Source organism: Bos javanicus, chromosome 13, assembly GCF_032452875.1.
Source record: "Bos javanicus breed banteng chromosome 13, ARS-OSU_banteng_1.0, whole genome shotgun sequence".
NCBI classification, from domain to species: domain Eukaryota; kingdom Metazoa; phylum Chordata; class Mammalia; order Artiodactyla; family Bovidae; genus Bos; species Bos javanicus.
The window spans coordinates 21,380,812-21,404,120 of NC_083880.1; the positions used below are offsets into that span (position 1 = coordinate 21,380,812).

At 38.9% G+C, this 23,309-nt stretch overlaps 1 protein-coding gene across 2 annotated transcripts in view; it reads left to right on the top strand.

The window, feature by feature from the left end:
- PLXDC2 (plexin domain containing 2) overlaps positions 1 to 23,309 on the top strand; it is a 426,407-nt gene that overhangs the window by 1,970 nt on the left and 401,128 nt on the right. The window lies entirely within an intron of this gene.

A 23,309-nucleotide genomic window follows, 5' to 3' on the forward strand; every position in this document is an offset into this window, starting at 1 on the left:
GTCCTCCCGGGCTCCTCCTCTTCCCCTCCTCCTTGCCTCCTGCCGAGATAAACTAAGGGGGTGCATTGTGGCGGATGTGGTGGCAGCCGGGGATTGCAGCGCTCCCCTCTGCTGGAGAAAATTCCCTGTGGCCGCACCTTCCTCCCGCAGGAGGTCCCAACCTCTGGCTCGCTCTTGCTGTCTGGGGCTGAGCTGGCGCTGGAAGTGGGGCGGGGTGGGTGCGGCGGAACACCGGGGAGGGGAGGAGGTGGTAGAGGTCGGGTGGACGCGCCTCTGGAGACCAACCACCCGCCCCATTGTCCTCCGCCGGCCGGCTTCGCGGACAGGCCTGAACGTGCAGGGGTTCCTGCGAGTGGCCTGGCACTGCCCCCGCGCGGAGCCCGGGAGCCCCGCACAGCCCAGAGGAGGCGCCCCTTGCTCGGGCGGCTGCGCCAGCCAGGTGCGCGTCCAGCCCAGGACCGCGCCCCCGGGGTCGAGCGCTAAGCCTGCGATGCAGCCCTGGGCCGGGGCCGCCGGCTTCTCCCGGCCAGGTTATGCGGAGCGGAAGGTCCAGCTGCCTTCCGGGACCCTGTCCACCGTGAACCGAATATCTGCTCCCCATTTCGCCCCGCCCCCCCCCCCCCGAAGAAATGCACAGACTTTGAGAGGAGGTGAATGAGGGAAAAACACTTGAGAAATAAACGCTAGCTGGTTAGGATAATCAAGATTTTGTTTTAATTCCGAGGAGGGGAAATAAGTGATTCCTCGGAAAGTATTCTGGCGTCCACAAATGTCAAACTTGCAAGTCTCAGAGGGAGGGCTAGGGAGAGCACCTGGGGATTCCAGGTGAGGTGAATCTAGAAGGAAATCCTTAAATGAAATTTTACCAACCTGAGACAGCCCGAAACACTGTGTCTGCTCCTTCTGAAAATATTACAGAGAAAACCGATTCTGACTGTGCTCCAGTTTATCATCAGAGGGGTGTGTGTTGGGGATGGGAGTGGGCAATAAGATACCACTTTTAAAGCTGTGAATAAAACGCAAATTTCCTGGATGTCGGTTTGTTGTGCATAGAAGGACATAGGTTGTTCCTGACAAGGTGTTATTTATATCAGTACATCATACCTTCTGTTTATTTCTCTGATACATTTCATTGGTAAAAAAAAATAATAAAACTGTTACTCGTCTGGGATGCAGCACATTTATTTTAAAAAGGGCAACAGTAATTTTCATGGGCATATTCATGAAATAAATAAATGCTTAAAGAAAGCAATTTATTATATCCCAAAGGAGATTAGAGAGGTGTGTGGGCCAGAATGCATTCTAAATTGTTTATTTGAAAACTTCTTTGGCACTCAAAGTAAATAACGCATTTACAGTAAAAAAAAAAAAAAAAGTCAACAAATGTTTATTTTTTCCTGAACCTTTTTCATTAATAATATGTTACTAAGGAAAGAACAATATATATATATATATATATATATATATATGTTTACTAAGTTCTCAAATTGAGGGTAAAATCCACTCCACTCTAAAATTGGTCATATAATTAAAAGCTTTTGCTTTGGGGATTATAAAATACATATATTGCTCAACATAAATCTGCAGGTGTTGTAAACCAATATTTCTGATGGAAAACTACTCTAGAAGCCCATATATTTATAGGCTTAAGTAAAAAGGAATAGTTTAAATTTCTTGGCAGTTTTTTTTTAAAGATATATTACAAAGTGAAGTAGCTTCTTTCCAAGATATCAATCTCCATTACTTTCATGAAATCATCTTGGAATTAAATAGTTAGCATACTGTAAAATATAAAGTATAGGAATGAAATGGAAGAGAAAAAATAGTTTCCTTTGTAAAACAGACTAGCTAAAAGTTCAAAACGTGAAATTTTTAAAAAGTCCAACAGTCTTGGAATTTGGCATGTAGTAATCAGGATTTTTATTACAGACATTTTGACACAGGGGGGAGAAACCTGATTTCATAACAGAAACATTTTTATTATGCATTACTTTAGAAATGCTGCAGTTGACTTTGTTGCCACCAGAGGGCAAAGAAACTGCTAATTTCCTTCCCATTCTTTCCCAAACCTTGGATTAATGATCCTCAATATTTTCTTTTTCCTATATGCAGTATTTGTTGATATTTCAACTTGACATTTAAAAATGAATGGTGACTTAAAATAATGAGAGTTTATTTTATTTCCAATTTTCATTGAAGTTAAATATTCATTTAACATTTATATAGTACTTCCTACATGTAGACTTATACTTTGAATACATTCTTGTGGCATAATAAGTAGTGGAAAACCCCAAATGCTCTCTTCTTCATCACTGTTGGCAATTATTACCACATTATTGTGGAATTCCCAAGAATATATTTGAAAAAAATCTGTCTTATGATTAAAAGTTCGTTATTGTATAGTGAACTTTTTTAAAGATTGAATATGTTGTATTGATTCTTATATCTGAAAAGTATTTGCTCATACTAAATAGTATGCCTCAACCAATATTTAGAGAAAAATAAGCCTAGAATAATGTTTAATTTTATAAGTCTCAAATCATTTCCATATTGTTATACATTCATCTTTATATCCTGAACTGATTGTAAAAGTTTAGTAACAATGTCAAAGGAGATAGATGCATTAATCTTAAAGAATTTAAAAGTTTAAATCAGGAAAAAAGGTCTAAAAGTATGTAGTTATACTTTGGCCTCATTATTGCTCTTAAATGTGATTTAATGCAACAATAAGTTCATTACCACTATAGAGAGAGCAATGATAATTTAGGGCCCCAAGGAATTTTCACTTTTTTTAAACTTTCTAATATTGTTGTAGAGAGAAGTAGTTTATTTTTAGCAAATCATTTACATTTAGTTGTTTCTCTAGTTGGATGTTTTTCTATTATTTTCTGCTTTCATTAGAGTTTAAAAACTTAGTTTGAAATACCACTAATTTGTGGAGTTTGCTATGAGAGTATTTCTGTTGAGATGTACTGTCACTATATATAGACATATCTGTAGCAAAAGATTATGACAGAGGGTTAATTCAAGTGAATATTCTCTATAAAATGGGCATGTGTCAGATTATTAGAAAATTTAAAAAAATATTTTTTTATCAATGACTCTGAATTGCATAGAAATCATTTTTAAAATATGGAATGTGAGAGTCTTCTTTCTTTAGAGAATAGATAGAAGTTGAAGCCTGAGGCTGGGTAAGTTTGGAATGAGACATAACTAATCTCGAATTTTCAGTTCAGAAGTAAGGTTTGAAATTCATGGATGTTTGCAGAGAGATTCAGAATCATTACAATTAGGACCATTTATGCATTTCTTAAGTTTGATCTTTAGAAAGAGGTTCTTATCAAGAAGAATGTGCTTGAGTAAAACTTAGGAGTGGAAAATACTAATTCACTCCCCACAGATTTCTTGTCTGCGAGAATCAGATACTTCCATGCAAAGATGTGGATACTGTGGATTCTTTTCAATAGTTTTGGTCTCAATTTTTGCTTCCTAAAATGTATCTTCCCTTGTAGAAACAGAATGTTCATAGAGATGAGTGAATTGATCAAGCATGATTATGAGATTTAAAATCTTAAGTCAGTTTCCCACTACATGAACCACAGCCTCTGAATGAAGCTAGTCAGAGGAAAGCAGAGCCACATGATGGGGAAACTTGAGTCCTGTTGACAATGTTTGTGCCCCTGGATCCAACCATGCCTGAAGCTATTATATCCCCTGGACTTTTCAGTTATATGAGCCAATAACTACCTTTCTTTATTTACAAAACAAAAAACAAAACAAAAAAACAGGCTCTTCAGCATGGCCATTACCAGTAAGATGGAAATGAATATACAACAGGCCTCAGAACAATAGTTTAAAATGAGAGAAGAGAATCCAAAGGTCTGTCATAATGGCCTTAAACCTTCTGTTAATAGAACTTTCAAAAAGTTCCTCGCACTATTCTGCTACACTTCTGAGTTCTGACTATATTTTCTCTTGTGTACTTAATCTAATACCTTAAAGTACAGTGTATACTCATAGTATGTATATATATATGTATGTATATATGTGTGTGTATACATATTATTGTGTATATAGTGGTGGTGCTCTATTTTCAGTGGAGATGAACACTATTAAATAAGTTTAGTTCTTTTGGAAACCCACTCCAGTGTTCTTGCCTGGAGAATCCCAGTTGTGGGGGAGCCTGGTGGGCTGCCGTCTCTGAGGTCGCACAGAGTCGGACACAACTGAAGCGACTTAGCAGCAGCAGCAGTTCTTTTTGAAATTACTTTTGAACTGAATTGTGCTTAGGCCTCATTGCATTAACCTACACTGAAGGTGGCTTTAAAAACAGTCTCCTAAAACTCATTATTGGATTTCCCAAGTGGTGGAGTGGTGAAGAATCCACCTGCCAATGAAGGAGACATAGGAGATGCAAGTTTGATCACTGGTGAGGAAGATTGCTTGGAGTAGGAAATGGCAACTTACTCCAGTATTCTTGCCTGGAAAATTCCATGGACAGAGGAGCTTGGCAGGCTACAGTCCGTGGAGTCACAAAGAGTTGGACACGACTAAGCACAAAACTCGTTATGGTAAATGTTTCTGGGGAAGGCGGTTGGTGGTGTGGTGCAATGCTTTGCTCGTAATTATTCCTCAAGTAAGAGAGAGGGAGGGAGGGAGGGAAAGAAAGATATTGTGTCTTAACAATGATATAGTTCTTGTGAACTGGTTTGTTTGTATCTTTTGGACATTATGAATAGTGACCAGAAATATTACTTTAAAAAAACGAGGTTTTTTGAAAGCTCAGAGCACAGTTTGTGGCTCGAGTCCAACAAGTATATGAACCTTCTGGTGTGCATTTTTTGTACTAGTTTACTTAGGTCTTCAGCTTGTCTTTCCCTACTTTCATTTAGCTGTGTCCAGCTTTTCTCACTTAAAATCTTGTATTAGTTTTAGAGAGGGGAAATAAGTAAATAAAAAGCAATCACCCTAATACATAAGGTTGTATATTACAAAGTTTCTTTTCTGCTTTCTTTTCATCTAATTTCAGTCCTTTGTCTTTATTCTGAGCACATATTTCATGAAGCTTTGATTATCTCTTTCTAGTATCCCATTCTGAGAAATCTTTCTTCTTCCCTGAGGTTTACACAGGAGGCCTTCTCTCACTATCCCCCAGACTATAATTCTGTTCAGCTGAGGAAGTTGCTACAGAATGACAGACAGTACTGTAGTGATGCTTCTTCTAGGACAGTTTTTCCCACTATTTCTTGTGTCATGTATTGCCTGGCCAAAAGAATACTATCCAAGGAAAGAGGAGAATAGAAAATATTCTATATTGTATTGTAGCCAGACTTTGAACTCATTGCATGTTTTTTCTTTGTTTCTATTTTTCCCTCTTTAATTAAAAAGGTGATAAGATATGGATTGATGGCACAGATTTGGGTATTTAAATAGAATTAGAGGTCTTGTCAGGAGCCTGTTTGCAATTAGGATAGCCTGTTAAGGATTGTAGATCTGAACACAGGGTCAGAAACTGTATGACCTTCCTTGAAACACAGACTTGCAATCCCTTCCTCCAGAGGCCATCCAAATACATCTGAGCACTAGTAACTCACCTTTCCCCTCCAAATTAAAATCAACTGTCTTTCCTGCTTCAGGCATTACGGTAGACAGTGGCCTGTGATTTTGTCAAGAGAGGGTCAAGAAGGCAGGGATGCAAAATGACTTCCATTTTACTTTTCTGGAATCTCATGACTTAGTTCCTCTCTTTCCCCCACCTATTATTTTTCACTCATTAATTGGAAATTTTCCCTTGAATACGTATTGTTCAAGGTCTGATCCTCTAGGTAAGGTGCTTAGCTGACTGTGGCTATAGGACTATAGAGAACCTGATGGGAATTTGCCCTGTGGATAAACTGCATAAGAATCAGAATGTTTAAAAGTCAAGTTTGTACATACTCCTTGGAGTGTTCAGTGATAGGAGAAGTCTACATAAAGCCAATAAATTCTCTCTAAGCTTGCTGCTTGGTAAGTATACCCTGGTTTATTTAGATCAGGCTAATGTGTTCTTTGGTCCAGTTGGAATATGCAGTATGCAGTGATGATTTTTAGATAGTAGTAATATCCTCCTGTGTTTATATGTATCTGTTTGTAGCAGTAGCTCCCAACTTTTTCTCTCTGAAATCATAATTTGGACATTGTATTAAATATTTATTTCCCTAAACCCTGAAAGGGAAGTAAGCTAGGTGGAATTTATTATTTTACAATGTGAAATTCATAAATAGTAATGATGTTCAAGATGTAAAATAGTCCTGTAGGTGCATTTAAGGTACAGCTCTTTCTGAGTCTATGTACATATAGTACATACGTATTTGCATAATTCTCTCCAAGATACAGCTTAGACAGCAGCTACTACTGACCCAATGAACCTGATTATTCAGTTGGTATATTTTTGTTTGGTTAAAAGAGCCTATTAACCTTACTGCAGATGTAGCAGTATCTGACTTCTTTTGCTTGCACCCTCCCCTTTTCCATCTGTTATCCATTTCCTTCAATACATTCAAAAGGGTCTATGAAGAAATTATATCAATGTAATCTACATTGCAAAATAGTCCTGAAAAAGTGTACAGGAATTAATTTTTGCTATACTAACTCATATTTTCAATGCTTATGGGTTCTTGATATTTAAAGGAATCCTGTACTGAACTTTTGATTAAAAAAAAAAACTCAATTATTTTGTTAGACCATAGTTTTATGTTTAAAATTAGCTATAGGGCACTAATATGCATACTTCTTTCAAATATATCATCTGATGTTAGCTGTCTTATTTATTGACTTTAATTGAAGTATGATTGATTGATATTAGCTAGTTTAATTGTGACCTTTTAGTATTTATATACTTCCTGGGAACATACACCTATAATTACTTTTTCCTTTTAAGGGTACGGGTAACTGTAAGGGTAACTTAGCCCTTTTAGTAGACAGTCAACTTGTTTTTAATTTTATGTCACTGATTTCTAATTCCTTGGAGAAGGCAATGGCAACCCACTCCAGTACTCTTGCCTGGAAAATCCCATGGACAGAGGAGTCTGGTAGGCTGCAGTCCATGGGGTTGCGAAGAGTCGGACACGACTGAGCGACTTCACTTTCACTTTTTACTTTCATGCATTGGAGAAGGAAATGGAAACCCACTCCAGTGTTCCTGCCTGGAGACTCCCAGGGACAGTGGAGCCTGGTGGGCTGCCATCTGTGGGGTCTCACAGAGTTGGACACGACTGAAGCGACTTAGTAGTAGTAGTAATTTCTAATTTACATATTTCAAATCTATTTTCATTTCAATTATTTACCATTTTCTGTATTCCAAGAAACAAGAATTGAACTAAAAGGCATATTGCTATGTATTTGCATCTTTGGTTCTTGTTTGTTTGCAGTAGGAATAGAGTCATTGAGTTTATTGTCATGCAACAAAAGTTTAAAGAGTATTTTAACACCTATTTGAAAACTCTGAATGCCCTATAAAAGTAAAGTTGACTTGTAAGGTTAAAAAAAAAAGCCATTTCACATTTTAGTTTGAAAATGTTCTTGCTACATTATAAAGGTATTGCTCAATGTTTTATTTTCATATGTTGATATAACATCATCAGTTCAGTTTAGTTGCTCAGTCGTGTCCGACTCTTTACAACCCCATGAATCTCAGCACACCAGGCCTCCCTGTCCATCACCAAGTCTCAGAGTTCACTCAGACTCATGTCCATTGAGTCAGTGATGCCATCCAGCCATAGGGTATTGTATATCTTGCATAGTATTTTTACCTGTTTGGATTTATAATTTGAATTTTGAAATTTTATGTAGTTTTCTAAATGCTTATTTATTTTATTCAACTTAAATGGACTTTATGAAAGCTTTAGATTAATGTGAAGTATACGTAATAATATTTCCTGTATCAAAACACTGTAGTGACATTTGTAAATATGGCAAGAACTGTAAAATTTTTATAGGTTATGAAACAATTTTGATTGAGGCTGAATTTTGTATATATGTATCACATGTAATTGTGTTGGTCCTAACTTTCCCAGTTGATTTATCCCCCAACCGATTTATATAGTCTTCCAGTTATTTTTCTATAAGGGGTGTATCCAATCTTCCATCAATAAAAAATCAGTACTTTTCTTAAAATGGAACGGGGGCATGGCATATTTTATTTCCGTTTTACTGAGATGCAATTGATACATAACACAGTGTAGATTTAAGGTGCGTGTGCCTACTGAGTCATGTCCCACTCTGTGCGACTCCATGGACTCTTGCCCACCAGGCTCCTCTCTCCATGGGATTTCCCAGGCACGAATACCAGAGTGAATTGCCATTTCCTTCTCCAGTGGATCTTCCTGACCCAGGGATAGAACCCAGGTTTAAGGTAGAGAGCAAATGATTTGATGTCCATACATCATGAAATGATTACCACAATAAGTTGAATGAACATATAGGTACAAAGTAAAAGACAAAGGAAAAATTTTTTTGCCTTGTTAGGAGAATTCAAGGTTTACTCTCTTAAGAACTTTGATATGTAATGTATAGTAATGTTAATTACATTTATCACGTTGTGTATTACATTCCCAGTAATTATAACTGGAAGTTTGTACCTTTTAACTGCCTTTGTCACTATACAGAGATGTTATGTTATCAAGTTCAGTTCAGTTCAGTTGCTCAGTTGTGTCCGACTCTTTGCAACCCCATGAACTGCAGCACGCCAGGCCTCCCTGTCCATCACCAACTCCTGGAGTTTACTCAAACTCATGTCCATTGAGTCGGTGATGCCACCCAACCATCTCATCCTCTGTCATCTCCTTCTCCTCCTGCTCTCAATCTTTTCCAGCATCAGTCTTTTCCAATGAGTCAGGACTTCACATCAGGTGGCCAAAATATTGGAGATTCAACTTCAATATCAGTCCTTCCAATGAACACTCAGGACTGATCTCCTTTAGGATGGCCTGGTTGGATCTCCTTGCAGTCCAAGGGACTCTCAAGAGTCTTCTCCAACGCCACAGTTCAAAAGCATCAAATCTTCAGTGCTCAGCTTTCTTTATAGTCCAACTCTCACATCCGTACATGACTACTGGAAAAACCATAGCTTTGACAGACCTTTGTTGGCAAAGTAATGTTTCTGCTTTTTAACATGCTGTCTGGGTTGGTCATAACTTTCCTTCCAAGGAGTACACATCTTTTAATTTCATGGCTGCAGTCACCATCTGCAGTGATTTTGGAGCCCCCCAAAATAAAGTCAGCTGCTGTTTCTGCTGTTTCCCCGTCTATTTGCCATGAAGTGATGGGACCGGATGCCATGATCTTCGTTTTCTGAATGTTGAGCTTTAAGCCAACTTTTTCACTATCCTCTTTCACTTTCATCAAGAGGCCCTTTAGTTCTTCACTTTCTGCCAGAAGGGTGGTGTCAGCTGCATATCTGAGGTTATTGATATATTTCTCCTGGCAATCTTGATTCCAGCTTGTGCCTCATCCAGCCCAGCATTTCTCATGAGGTACTCTGCCTATAAGTTAAATAAGCAGGGTGACAATATACAGCCTTGACATACTCCTTTCGCAATTTGGAACCAGTCTGTTCCATATCCAGTTCTAACTGTTGCTTCCTGACCTGCATACAGATTTCTCAAGAGGCAGGTCAGGTGGTCTAGTATTCCCATCTCTTTCAGAATTTTCTGCAGTTTATTGTGATCCACACAGTCAAAGGCTTTGGCACAGTCATTGACTGCATTCCCCAAACTGTACATTTCATCCCTGTTACTCATTTTATTAACTGCAAGTTTGTACCTCTTAATTTCCCTGGCCTGTCAGTGCTGTTTGAACACTGGTACTGTGTATAGCCTTGCATACATCTCTTCATGTTCATATGTAGGACTTCTATTTAGAGGTAGAATTCATGGGTTATTGGGGTTGTGAATGTTCTACCATAAAAGGTAAAACCTGGGACAAACCCTGATGGACCTTCCAAAGGTCTGTTCCAAAGATAATGCTTCAAAGATAAAGGTGCATGGTACCCTGATGATTATCTCTGTGCAGATACCACACTCTTAATTACTTTAGCTTTTAATAAGTCTTTGTTTGGTGGGACAAAGCTGTCCTCCTTGTTCTTGATCTTCAGGAGCATCTTGGCTATCCTAAAGGCTTTTTGGACTTCTCAGGTGGCTCAGTGGTAAAAAAAATCCACCTGCGGGTTCAATCCCTGGGTCAGGAAGATCCCCTGGAGAAGGAAATGTCAACCCATTCCAGTATTCTTGCCTGGGAAATCCCATGGACAGAGGAGCCTGGTGGGCTACCATCTATGGGATTGCAAAGAGTCAGACACAACTTAGTGACTAAATTACAACAAAGGAAGGCTCTTTGCTTTTTCATATCTATTTTAGAATAAACTTTCAGATTTCTTTAACAACTCTATTGAAGTTTTGATGGAAATCACTTTATATCTTAGGGTCATTTGGTAAAGATTTCAATTTCAAAACAACTTGGAAACGATGTAATTTATTTTCTACAACAGCTAAACCCACAACAAGTACCACTGTACATGACAAATTGTTAATAGTGACTATTTGGCAAGTGACCTTTTTTTAGTTGAAACAATGTCCTTAGATTGAATGTTAGTGCTGTTTTCCTGATCACATCACGATACTAAACATGCATCTAGCTGTTTCTTGGGAAATAGCAGGGGGAAACCATAGGTTGATTAAAATGAACAATTCAACTAAAGAAAAGAATGCTAATTCCTAACTTTTTAGGAACTATCACAAATGAGAGGTGGCTGCCAGGCAAATAATACCAGGAAATGACATTTTTACAGTGTCATTTTAGTAACCTATCTCAATTAGCATAGCAGTTCCAAGCAAGACGTGAAATTTGCTGCTTTGTAAGCATCAGTTCTGATGAGAATGGCAAAATCCTCTAGATTTAGGATTCTCCTTAATGTTTGCTCTTTAACTAATATCAATTCCATGGCAGATTTACATTGAAAGAGAGTACACTTTATAAATTGCTTCCATTTAAAGATAGTAAATTTATGATTTTATTTAGACTGTAAGACAATAAATTAAAGGTTTATAATTTGCTTCATTTGAAAATCCTAATTGCACCTCCTGCTTAGCCCAGTTTATGTCTGGCCATTGCTCTGAACCCTGCCTGCTGATCTGGATGTTTTTTAATAGGGAGTAAATGGACAGGCTGGGCAGGCTGTTTTATTTCTTTGTTATTTAGCCTTCATTATCTTTTTAACATCTGTTGTTCATTTCAGATATTTTTAAAAACAAGCGTGATTCAACATCATTTGCGGATGATAGTCTCATTGTCTACACATTGCAAAACAGCTTTAGACAGGAAGCCAGATTTGTGCAATCTTAGTTTTGGTCAAGCTGTTTTTAGAAGAGCGGTTTGTAAAATAGGCACAACCAATGAGACACTGATTTTTTACAAACCAAGCACTGATGTTTGACTTGAGACTGCCTTTCCGTATCCCCAGTTCCCTTATCCTAGCTCTGGCAGGCACCATCCTTTCTAGCCTTGTTCATTTCAGTAGTGTCCCACTTTCCCTCCAACATCATCCTGCTGGAGTCCTTTCTTCATTCCACAGCTGGAAAGATCTTTCTGAAATGCAAATCTGTGTTACCCTTCTGCTGAAAATGCCTTCAAGTCTTCCTCAGGCTCTCACCCTAGAGGTCAGAGGCCTCGATTACCTGATTCTGGTTTACTTCTTCAGGTTCAAGGTCATCACTTCCTTCCTCCTGCTCTCCCAGGTTTCCCACACTTTCTCCCCCTGAAGCTACATATGCCATTCCCTCTCTTTGAAGCATCCTTTCCTTCTCTTCCTGTCTATTTGTCTTTCAGGTCCCAGCTTCATCTGGATTTTCAGCATCATTGACTCATTCCTCAGTGTTTCTCTGTCAGCTCCAAGACTGAGATGAGTCCCTCACCAAAGTGTATTCCGCACACGCTCATGGTGTCACTCATCATCAGTGGTGTAACAGGCTGTGCTTGCACTTGACTGTGAGCTGCCCAAGGTGAGAGGCTGTCTGGGACTGATCACCATTGCCTCAAGAGCTCCAAGTACAGGAAGCCCCATTGAACATTTGTAGAATGGAGGGGTCTTGTTATGTCTTCTACTTTGTATGATAGTACTATTAATGGGTGCTTAGTAGCTCAGTCGTGCCTCTTTGTGACCCCATCAACCACAGCACTCCAGGCTTCTCTGTCCATGGGGATTCTCCAGGCAAGAATATGGGAGTGGGTTGCCATGCCCTCCTCCAGGGGATCTTCCTAACCCAGGGATCGAACTCAGGTCTCTCACATTGCAGGCGGATTCTTTACTGTCTGAGCCAATTCATTTGTTTAGATTTACCACTCAGACAAAGGGTTTTGTTTGTAGCTTATTTCTACATATTTCTTTGGGCAGAATTTCTCACTCATATGGAGAAGGCAATGACACCCCACTCCAGTACTCTTGGCTGGAAAATCCCATGGACGGAGGAGCCTGGTAGGCTGCAGTCCATGGGGTCGCTAAGAGTAGGACACGACTGAGCGACGTCACTTTCACTTTTCACTTTCCTGTATTGGAGAAGGAAATGGCAACCCACTCCAGTGTTCTTGCCTGGAGAATCCCAGGGACGGGGAGCCTGGTGGGCTGCCGTCTATGGGGTCACATAGAGTCGGACACGACTGAAACGACTTAGCAGTAGCAGCAGCAGTCTCACTCATAATTTATTTCACATGACACCTTGGATTTAAATACCCATGATTATAATCTGTAGACAAACCAGAGACTGACATCAGAGTAAAGGAATTTGTCATATGTTTGTGAAGAACTGAGAATTCATTCACAAATGATGCTTTAAGAATGATCAAGTCACTCAGTAAGCTAAGAAGAATAGAGAAAGCGATACTTTAGTGATTTATAATCCAACAATTTGAATTGTCTGGTAAGATGTTAAAATTGGTTCATTTGTTTCTCTTGAGAGAATGCCATGGTTAAAAAGCATAGATGGATAAACAGTGAATGAAATAGAAATTAGAGATTGAACCATGAAATCTGCATGAAGAGCTTTCCAGGTATTTCAAAGCTAAAGATGCAAACTGGAAAATGTGCTCTAAGATGATATACTTACAAGAGTTCCAGATACAAATCAATGGGCAACTTATTAGACATTTTTTTCAACAAGATCCTAAAAGATTTCTTAATGTTTCATACATCTTAGCTTTTGCTAGGCCATCAATCTGTATCCAGAATGGGAGTTACCTCACTGATGTGAGTTAAAGTCTTTCCAAGGTTTTCAGCGTGATTCACTTGCTGAAGTTTTGGTCAGCATCCTTCATGTATTTAACAACTTGTATTTGTTATTCTACAAGCACATTTTTTCACCATATCTTTCTATTTATTGCTTTTCTAGAAACATCCTCCAAAGGCCTTCCGATATGTCATACTAATGTTATGGAGTGAACATCTGATATGTGTCTCTTACCCTCTTCTTCTTGTAACAGTACCTTCTCATTATTTGGGGATGTTCAGTCTTTTAGAAACAGCGTGTCACCACCATTTAGGAAGGTCATCTTGCTGACTCTGTGTTGTTCACTTGGGTCTTTGTCATTATATTGTGCTTCCCCAGATAGTTTAGCATATGTCCCAAAGGTGGATACTCATAATAACCTTTCATCTTGGACTTTAGGCCTATTAGTTTATGCTTAAATGTTACATGCATATTCTGGAAGAGAGAATCTTTTTTATAGAAGTTATTCTGGGGGTTGCTGCATTGGGAAAATATACATCTAAAGCCATCTATAGATAGACTTCCTGATGGGCTTCCTTGGTGGCTCAGATGGTAAAGAGCCCACCTGCAATGCAGGAGATAAAGGTTTGATGGCTGGGTCAGGAAGATCCTCTGGAGAAGGGAAAGGCTACCCACTCCGGTATTCTTGTCTAGAGAATTTCGTGGACTGAGGAGACTGGTGGGCTATGGCAAAGAGTTGGACACGACTGATCCCTCTGACTTTTAGACTTCCTGATAGCATAAGTCAGGAAATTTCAGTTTTCACTTGAGATGTATTACTTGCCTCTGAGTCTTAGTAAATACATCAAAGTTTTCAGTTATATTGTTATTTGAGTAATTACTTGATTGAGGACTGTTTCTCCCACTAGACTGTAAACTCCATGACAGTAGGAATCACATTTGTTTTCTGTTTTTTTTTTTTTTTAGCACCTTTCATAGTGTTTGGAATATAGAAAGTACTCGATAAATATTTGTTAAATGGAAGTTTTGAATAAGTTCATTTGGGAAATATTCTCTCAGTGACTGGTAAAATAATTCAGTGCTCAGACATCAGGTGAGATTTATCAGATGAGTCCAAAGTTGCAACTGCAATAGATTTTTCCTTGTTGGTTTTCTTAAGTAATTCTCTGTCCCTTTCTCATTCTACAAATTAAATTCTCTTACCTGAGTCTTATTTTTCTAATCTTTCTTCACATTTAATTTGGTGTTTTCCTTTTACTTTCCCTGCAATTCCTATCATTTTATTTTTCTTATGGGTCTAGATATATATTCCAGGCAATAGAAAGAAGAAGATCTTAACTCTTCAATGGATGATACATCATAGCTTTTCTTAGGCCATTAATCTGTACCCAGGATTCAGAGGCAAACAAACATCAAGCAGAAAATAGTTGATCCATAGCCAGTGCTTATTCATTTTATTTGCTTAATTCTTTTTTATTGGGATTTTCCAGACCATTAAAAAAAAATGTAAAAAAAAGAAACAAAAATAGTAAGATTACATGCTAACATAGCACCCAACACATAGTAACTTCTCAATTTAAACTTGGTTGACTTACATATTAAATAAAGACCCACAAAAGCCTGTTTCACTTCTAATTTTAAAATGCATTGACTCATTCCTCTATCTATTCACTCATTCAATAAGTAATCAAATAAAAAAAAAAAGGAAGAAATGGAGGAATAAATCAATGCCTTTTTAAAAAGTGAAATAGGCTCTTGTAGATTAATTGGAAACCTAGCCGTTCTATCTCACATATGTAAGTAACTTATATGTAAGTTGAGGTCTGCCATATGCTACACGTTTATGTGTGATGAGTGCTTAAAATATATGACATTTTCATGGTACGATTGAAATCCATTTAAAAGTTCTGTTCACCCAATTTTCATATATTAGTTCAGCTGTTCCTCCAATGGGATAATTTTCGTTGTGTCAGGCGAGTGTATTCCCCTCGGTTCTGTCTCATCACAACAAAGATTTGGAGTGACGGACGTTAAAGCCCTTGGCGTGTCACAGCTCTTGGGTCTTGGACAGACCGTGTTATAGCTCTCAGACAAATCAGTGTTACAGCTCCGTGTTATAGCTCATTTTATTTAGATAATAGCAGGAAAATCCATCCTCGAGGTGTGAGGGCGTGTTGACTCAAAGACATGAAGAGAAGAGCACCCCAGTGTGGGAGGAGAGAGAGAGAGACCCCTAGCCCTTTGGCTCCTCTTTTTATATGTTTTTCTCCCCCTGGGCCTGCCCTATGTAAATTGGGCTAGCCAGGAGTGCTGTTTGTTCTACCTGAGGTCCTCACTCTGGTCCTCGGACCTTCCTTTGTTCTTATTTTCACGGGCTTTTCTCTTCCTTGTCTTTTAGCCACCGCCATTCTGGACTCCTGTTTCCTATTCTAACTACCCAACAGTTGAAAGATGTGTTTGTTCAATCAATTTAATTTCATATTTTATTATCTTGGAAAAATATAAACTAGTTTCTATTCTTAAGGAATGTGACCCACAGGGAAACACAAGCACAGACATAGCATGAATCTCATAGAAGAACCATGTCCAGGGGTTGGCAGGGGTTGGGAGAAGGCCTTTTGGGAAGACAGCATTTGATTGCTGTATGGTTGTTAAAGGAAGCTTCTGATGCCAGACAGCCTTGGCTCACAATTTACCAGTTGAGTGACCATGAGCAAAAATGTTAACTCCTGGAGCCTCCATTTCTTCATCTGTAATGTGGGAACAAAATTACTTATCTGCACTGAACATTTCTGTTCTCTGCAGGTTTGGTGAGATTGCCATAGAAATATTAATATAAGGAAGTGTGGAAGCAGTAAGTGAAGGGAAAAACTAAACAAGAGGGAAAAAGTAGGGCAGAACTAGGGAAGGAGTGCTCCACAGAATGGTGAGCCAACTGAAAAGGCTTTCAGTGATAATTTAAGATATTAACTACCATGGTATCCATTTCAGACTGTCCAAGATTAAACCATCATCTTTGGGGTAGTAATAATCACAGGCAGGGGTACTGTTGCAAGTGCAGGAAGAATTAAGGCCAGTGAGTGCTTTTGATGGCCACGTGAGCATCAGATGGCATGCAGAGGCCCCGCCAACAGGCTCCGACTTGCATGGCAAGTCCCAGAATCAAAACACTGCTCGTTTTCAGAATCCTCGCCCTCACTCAGCCATAGCCTAGGGCAAGCTTTGGATCTGAAGAACATTATTCCAATAAAATGTACATTAAAAGAACACTCAAATAATTTATTTTTAACAGACTCATGTTGTGTAAAATGAGATGAAGCTCCCAGAAACAGTTTTCTTTTTTTGGCTTGCGCTGAAGACACAAAATAAAATTCTGCTGCGTCATCTACTTTGAAGGAAGAAAAGAATTCTTTGACCTTATTATTAATAACATACTTGCTTCTGGGGTAAATAAACTGCTGTATAAGATTACACAACTCCCTTCGGTGATCAGGTAACTTTGTTGGATTTATTATGATGTTCTGTGTATAAAGAGATCCAAAATGCTACGTGTGTCTTAGTGAATTTATCAGAAAAGTTAAGCAATATATGTGTAAGAGCCTGACAGCTATCCTGAGGTTTCATCAGTGAATGGAAGATGAGAAATGTCAAAATAAGAAATGAGTAAAAAAACCTTTAAACATCCAGAGTTCTCTGAGCAGTTCCTATTTAGCATTTTTCCTGCAGAACTACAGAAGGCCTTCGGTGCTTTAGTTAGACCCGCCCTACGTACATGGGCGGAAGAGGTGAATACACTCACGGTGCTATTTGAGAGTCATGGAAAAACTTCCAACTTCTGTCCCCTGAACTACTGTGTCTGTGGCTGCTAACTTCAGAGAGTGGTATTTTGGGTTGAGGTAATGTGTTGTGGAAAATGTCAGTGTTAAAAGGACAAGCAAAAAATAAAAAAATAAAAGGAGAAGCAATAGCCACCCACAGCCTTTCTGTTTGAAACCTTGCAAAACAGGTATGGTAAAGTGATAGCATCCAGGTTCAAGCAGACTGGGCAGGCAGGCCCCGGGTTAGACCAAGAACAGGAAGAAGTCACTAACAGCATGTGTGGGCATGTGCATGCCGATGTGAAGTTTGTGTGTGCAGGTGTGTGTGTGTGTGTGAAGGTGTATGGAACAGGAATGCCAGGAACAGGCAGAGGAACAGGAATGCCAGAGTTGGGGGGCTGATAGAGAATTGCTGCAGAGAGCTGGGTGGGCTTGGAGGACCAAACCCGTATACGATGTCTCCGTGTGTGTCCCTGTAGGGTATAGTGCCTAGGCTCCCATTTTAATATACAACGACTATTACATTGTTTGCTCATATAATCAAAAGTAATAACTTCTCAGTATATCCAAATTATCCAATTGGATTAGCCCATTAACTGGAAGAAATTGGCTTAATTATATGATGATCAGTATGAACAGGAATTGTTCCATCCCTCTCATATAGCCACATAAATGTGTCTTACATTATAAATTACATTGAAATTAATAGACCATTAAGTTGGTGTTGATGAAGTTTATTTCTCAGAATTATTTATTCATTCAACAAACATTTCTTAGCTGTAGTCTAGGTGCCAAATATTGTGTTATAAAGAGAGAAAACATACAGGTAGAGGTTACAGGGCAGTATTAGAAATAGGAAGGTAAAGAGATAATTCTAAGAAAATGGGTAAGAGGAAGATAAGGGACCTCATGATTTTCTGATCATGCACTGTGGATTAGGAAAAAAAAGGACCACAGGACTTAGGTTAAAGGGTCAAGGGAGACTTCCTTGAGGAGATATTTCAGTCTTGATTTGAAGCATGCATAAGATTTAGGAGTGTGGAGAAGATGGAAATATGTTCCCAACACAGAGAATGGCCTGGAGCCAGGAAACAGCAGGCTCTTTGCTGCTGCTGCTGCTAAGTCGCTTCAGTTGTGTCCGACTCTGTGTGACCCCATAGACGGCAACCCACCAGGCTTCCCTGTCCCTGGGATTCTCCAGGCAAGAACACTGGAGTGGGTTGCCATTTCCCTCTCCAATGCATGAAAACGAAATGAAAGGGAAGTCGCTCAGTCATGTCCAACTCTCAGTGACCCCATGGACTGCAGCCTACCAGGCTCCTCCGTCCATGGGATTTTCCAGGCAAGAGTACTGGAGTGGGGTGCCATTCCAGGCTCTTTGGCAACTGCCATTACCTGTGGGGAGAAACAGTTGAAAGACCAAGAAAGGTCTCCTCTGTCATAGAAAGGTGTTGAATTCTTGCCTGCAGGTGACAGCTGGCCATTAACAGATTTTTGTCAGATGAGAGAGAAACTCAGGTGGGCCTCTCAGAAAAGTAGTATTGGTATGGAAGGGGCAGACCTGGAGACAGACCAGATTTAGAAATGATTGGATTGATAAGGATGAAAGGTGATGAAGACTTCCAATAACAGGAGAACGTCTAAACCAGTTCCCAGATTCTCCAGGTGCTTTAGGGAAGGGACAAATGCGTTCAGCTTTAGACATGTGGAGTATTGAGATGGTTAAGGGACATTCCTGGGGAGATAGATGCCAACTCTACCAGGTGGTGGTCTTGGATGAGACTGAGATGTTGAATCAACATGTTTAAGTGATAGTGAAAACCAGTGAAGAAGCATGACAAGATGGAGAAGAGCAGAGGGTCAAGGTCAGAGTCCTAGAGAAGTGGTTTGGGAAGGATGTATGGAGGAGGGTGTTCAGGAGGGAGAATGAGGAGGAATTACCTGAAGAGGGAGGCCAATCTGTCTGAGGAAAAGCAGGTCATTAGAACTGGCAAGGAGTGGCATCTGGGAATTCAGTCAGAATTTAGCTTGGGTGGATGAATGAGAGGCCCACTTTTGCCAGATTTCATAAGTGATGAAAGTAAGAGAAGTTAGTGATCTGGAGGAAACTACGGTCTTTAGAGAAAATAAAAGGATGTCTGGGAAAGAACTGAAGGGGAGGAAGTACTTACTGTCAAGAGAGGGTTTTGCCAGGATGGGAAATTTGAACCTGTTTACAGGGCTGACCATGTGACTCAGTGGTAAAGAATCTGCCTGCCAAGGCAGGAGACACAGGAGGTGTGGGTTTGATCCCTGGGTTGGGAAGATCCCCTAGAGGAGGAAGTGACAACCACTCTAGTATTCTTGCTTGTAAAATCCCACAGACCAAGGAGCCTGGTGGACTATAGCCCATGGGGTCACAAAGAGTTGGACACCACTGAACACTCACACACGTACACATAGGTAGGGGAAGCAGCCAATAGATAGCTGGGCAGATTGAGAATATAAATATAATAAACTGTATAAATATAATATTCTATAAATACAATAAACTATGTTTTGTCTTTGAAAGAATGATCACGGCTCTCCCAAAATGCAGCTTGATTCATGGAATCCTTTATTATGTTACATGTAAGAAAATTGCTGGGACATCTAATAAAAATTTAATTAAGGCAGGATTATATCACATTTGTGGACCCTGAAGTCATCAAATCCATGAAACCTTAGAAATAAAGTTTGTTGGAAAGAGAATTTCACCTTAAGAAGTAGCAACAAGAAAAATGAATGTTTCATTTATTTTATCAGTTTAGTCTGGGCTGCGAAATGTTTGTAACATGATAAATAAAGTACATGAGAGAAAAGGGCATTTAAAATATAACTTGTTTAGTTTTTGTGCATTTTTTTAAAACCAGCATCACACCCTGAAGGAAATGGGAGTAATGACTTCATTGTTCTTTTATCAATAGGGACCAGTATTAAAATAATAAACTATGAAAAAGGAGTTGTTTTACCTGCTGCAGTTTGTTTTTTATGGCTCTTTATGGATGAATATTTATAGTGATTATAATAGTGCCCAGCACATAGTACATACTCAGGAAATAATTGTGAACTATGAGTTTTCTAACCTTTATTTGTATATAAGCAATCAAGGAAATAAGACCAAAATACTTTTTCATAAAAACTTTGGATCTCTCTCCTAGGAAACAGTAAACTCTTATAAAAGAAGTGTTTATTTTCTTCCAATATTGCCTTCAAGGTGAGTTGGAGTTTTATCAACAGTTGTTTTATAAAATTGTTAGAAACCTTTAAAAGGACTGATTGTTATCATCTGTAACATGCTACCCAGCAAGACATTCCTGACCAGCTTGAAGTTAAGAAAAAAAAAATCAGCCTTAATTAAAGGCTGATTAAAAACAGGAACACAAGTTAAGAGCAATAAAACCCTCTTAGCTGTAGATCGCGTGCTCAGTCATTCAGTCATGTCCGACTCTTTGCGACCCCATGGACTGTAGCCCACCAGGCTCCTCTGTCCATGGAATTACCCAGGCAAGAATACTGGAGTGGGTTGTCATTTCCTCCCTCTTCCCAACCCAGGGATGGAACTGTATCTCCTGCTTGGCAGGTGGATTCTTTACCACCACAGCACCTGGGAAAGATCGTAAATTTGTTTCTCTTTGTAATTGGAACATTGGTCCATGCCTGAGAGAGAGAGAGAGAAAGAGAGAGAGAGACAGAGAGAGAGTGTGTGTGTTTGGGGTTGGGAATGGGGTTGGGGGAGGGGGTTGGGAAGTGATGAGTGACGAAGAAAGTAAAAGATGAAAAATGACATGGCTTTCTGATAATCTAATGGTATTTCTGGATATATACATAAAGTTACTTAGTTTGTGCTTTCTTAAATTATATCTATCCTATTTTAACTTTGAAATGCATTGCAATGACTAAAACGATAAAATGCAGAATAAATTTTGTTTCATAAGACATGCAGAAATGCTAATGTGATTATAAATATGCATCTATCCACAGTGATCCTTCAGCTTGTAACTGAACTCGTTAGGTCATTTATCATTGTCTATGTTAGTGGCTTTGTCATATGCTTTCCTGTAAATCAGAAACACAGGCCTCTCCTTTTAATTTTTTGTGTTTTTTACATTTCTTGTTCACTTAATCTGACAATATATTAGTGAGAGATAAACTAGCATAAAACCATTTAGTTTTTCTAGCACTTGTATTTGAAGAAAAATAGTTCAGTGAATTTATGTCACTTTTAGTAAAACTTACGGGCTCTAAATATACATTAATGTGTCTAGAATAGATGATATAATGCTTTGTTAATGTATAAAATAATGAAAACACAAATTTTTCATATTTTACATATTTTTGTTAACCTTGTAGTGTTTTCTAACATGTAATAATAAATACAGCATTGGAAATTTGTAATCAAGTTTATTTAGTCGTTCCCTTCTCCAGGGGATCTCCCTAACCCAGGGATGAAACCCAGGTCTCCCACATTGCAGGTGGATTCTTTACCAAGTGAGCTATCAGGGAAGCCCTAGTAATACAGCATTGGAAATTTGTAATCAAGTATACTTAAGTCACAATAAAAAAGACAAATCGGCTTGTTAGACTCCTTAACCTAATGAAGGTCTTGAAACAATTCTGAGACCTGTAAGTTCAGATGCCTTAAGTCAATTACTATAGAGCAAAAACTGAAATATTAGGATGAAAAGCAACTCAACTCATGGCTTCCATCTTCTCACATTCCCTTGCCTTTTTTTTCTGAGTTCCTGCTTGTATTGGGTACACCTGTTAATCTGCTGATCAGTTTTACATTTCACAGTTCACTTGGTCCCTGTGTAAATCTTGTTTCTTCGACAACTGCTCTCTATCTTGCAAGGAGGGATATGGGCATTGAGTTCCATCAGTACTTGTGAACTGATTTACTTTTAACCCTGGAGGTTAAGGGACTGTATGTTTTTCCATTTTCAACAGTAGCGCTTCGGGGGGAAAGAGTGCACTGCAGAGCTGACTATTGGTTTGCCTGCTGCTAGTTCCTTCTCCTGTCCTGCCTGTGGGCACTCCCATAGTGGGCAGACAGGTCTCCTCCACCACGCGCTGGTCTGGGTCACAAGGGGAAGCCATGAGCGGTGCTGATTGGTAGTCAAAACAAGGGAGTCAGATCTTCATTCGAACTCAGCCCCACCAGTCTTTCATAAAGGATCTTCTTACTTATATAGCATCATAAAATTACTGACTATAATTACTTTGAGAGGATAGAAAGAGCTATCCTATTCTCATAACTATTCTATATCTAATATATATTTAATATCTACGGTCAAAGAGAATTTGGCGAGGAGCGCATATAATTTCTTTTTTTTTTTTTGGTGAAGCATTGAGCATTACTGATTAGATATATACCATCCATGTCATTGCTATTATCAAAGAACTGATTATGACAGGGAAACAGATGTCAGAAAGCAATTACACTAATAACAACATGATTACTGCCACCAATTTAACTCTAGAAACCTGCCTGGAATCCTTATGAAGCAAATCATTTTCCTCAGCTGTATAGAGTAGGCACTGATCTCTTTCCCTCCTTACAATTTCAAAGAAAATGTGCATTAAAACGTTTTTGATTCGATGTATCAAATAACAACATCAGCTATCCAACCCTTCTCTAAAATATCAGATCTTTTTCAAAGTAATTTAATTATTTTTCCAAAGCATACTTTTACAGATGGAGGGTTTTGTTTGTTTGTTTTAAAAAATTTGTTTGCATTTATTTAACCATCATAGTTTGAATTGTGTGCATTATGACAGAATATGTCATGCTCATTCTTTATTTTCCAGGTTACATAAGTTTCTTCCTTGTTTCTCAGTGTTCTCTCTTTTTGTTTTTTCACCTTGACTCACCAAGTCACCGTGTTTTAATATTTTGTGCTTTTTCTTCTTCCAAGTTATAAAAGCAATCTCTAGTATAGATATTTTACAAAATACAAAGCAGTGCACAGAAGAAATATCTTGCCCACCACTCAATGGTCCAAAATGACCAATGTTAGAATTTGATGTGTTTTTTTTCTTTTTTAAAAAATTCTTATGTATCTATCATCTTTATTCCATCCATTCTGGGTCTAGTGCCGTACAGTGCTCAGTCACATCTGATTCTTTACGACCCCATAAACTGTAGCTCGCCAGGCCCTTCTGTCTATGGGACTCTCCAGGCAAGGATACTGGAGTGGGTTGCCATTCCCTTCTC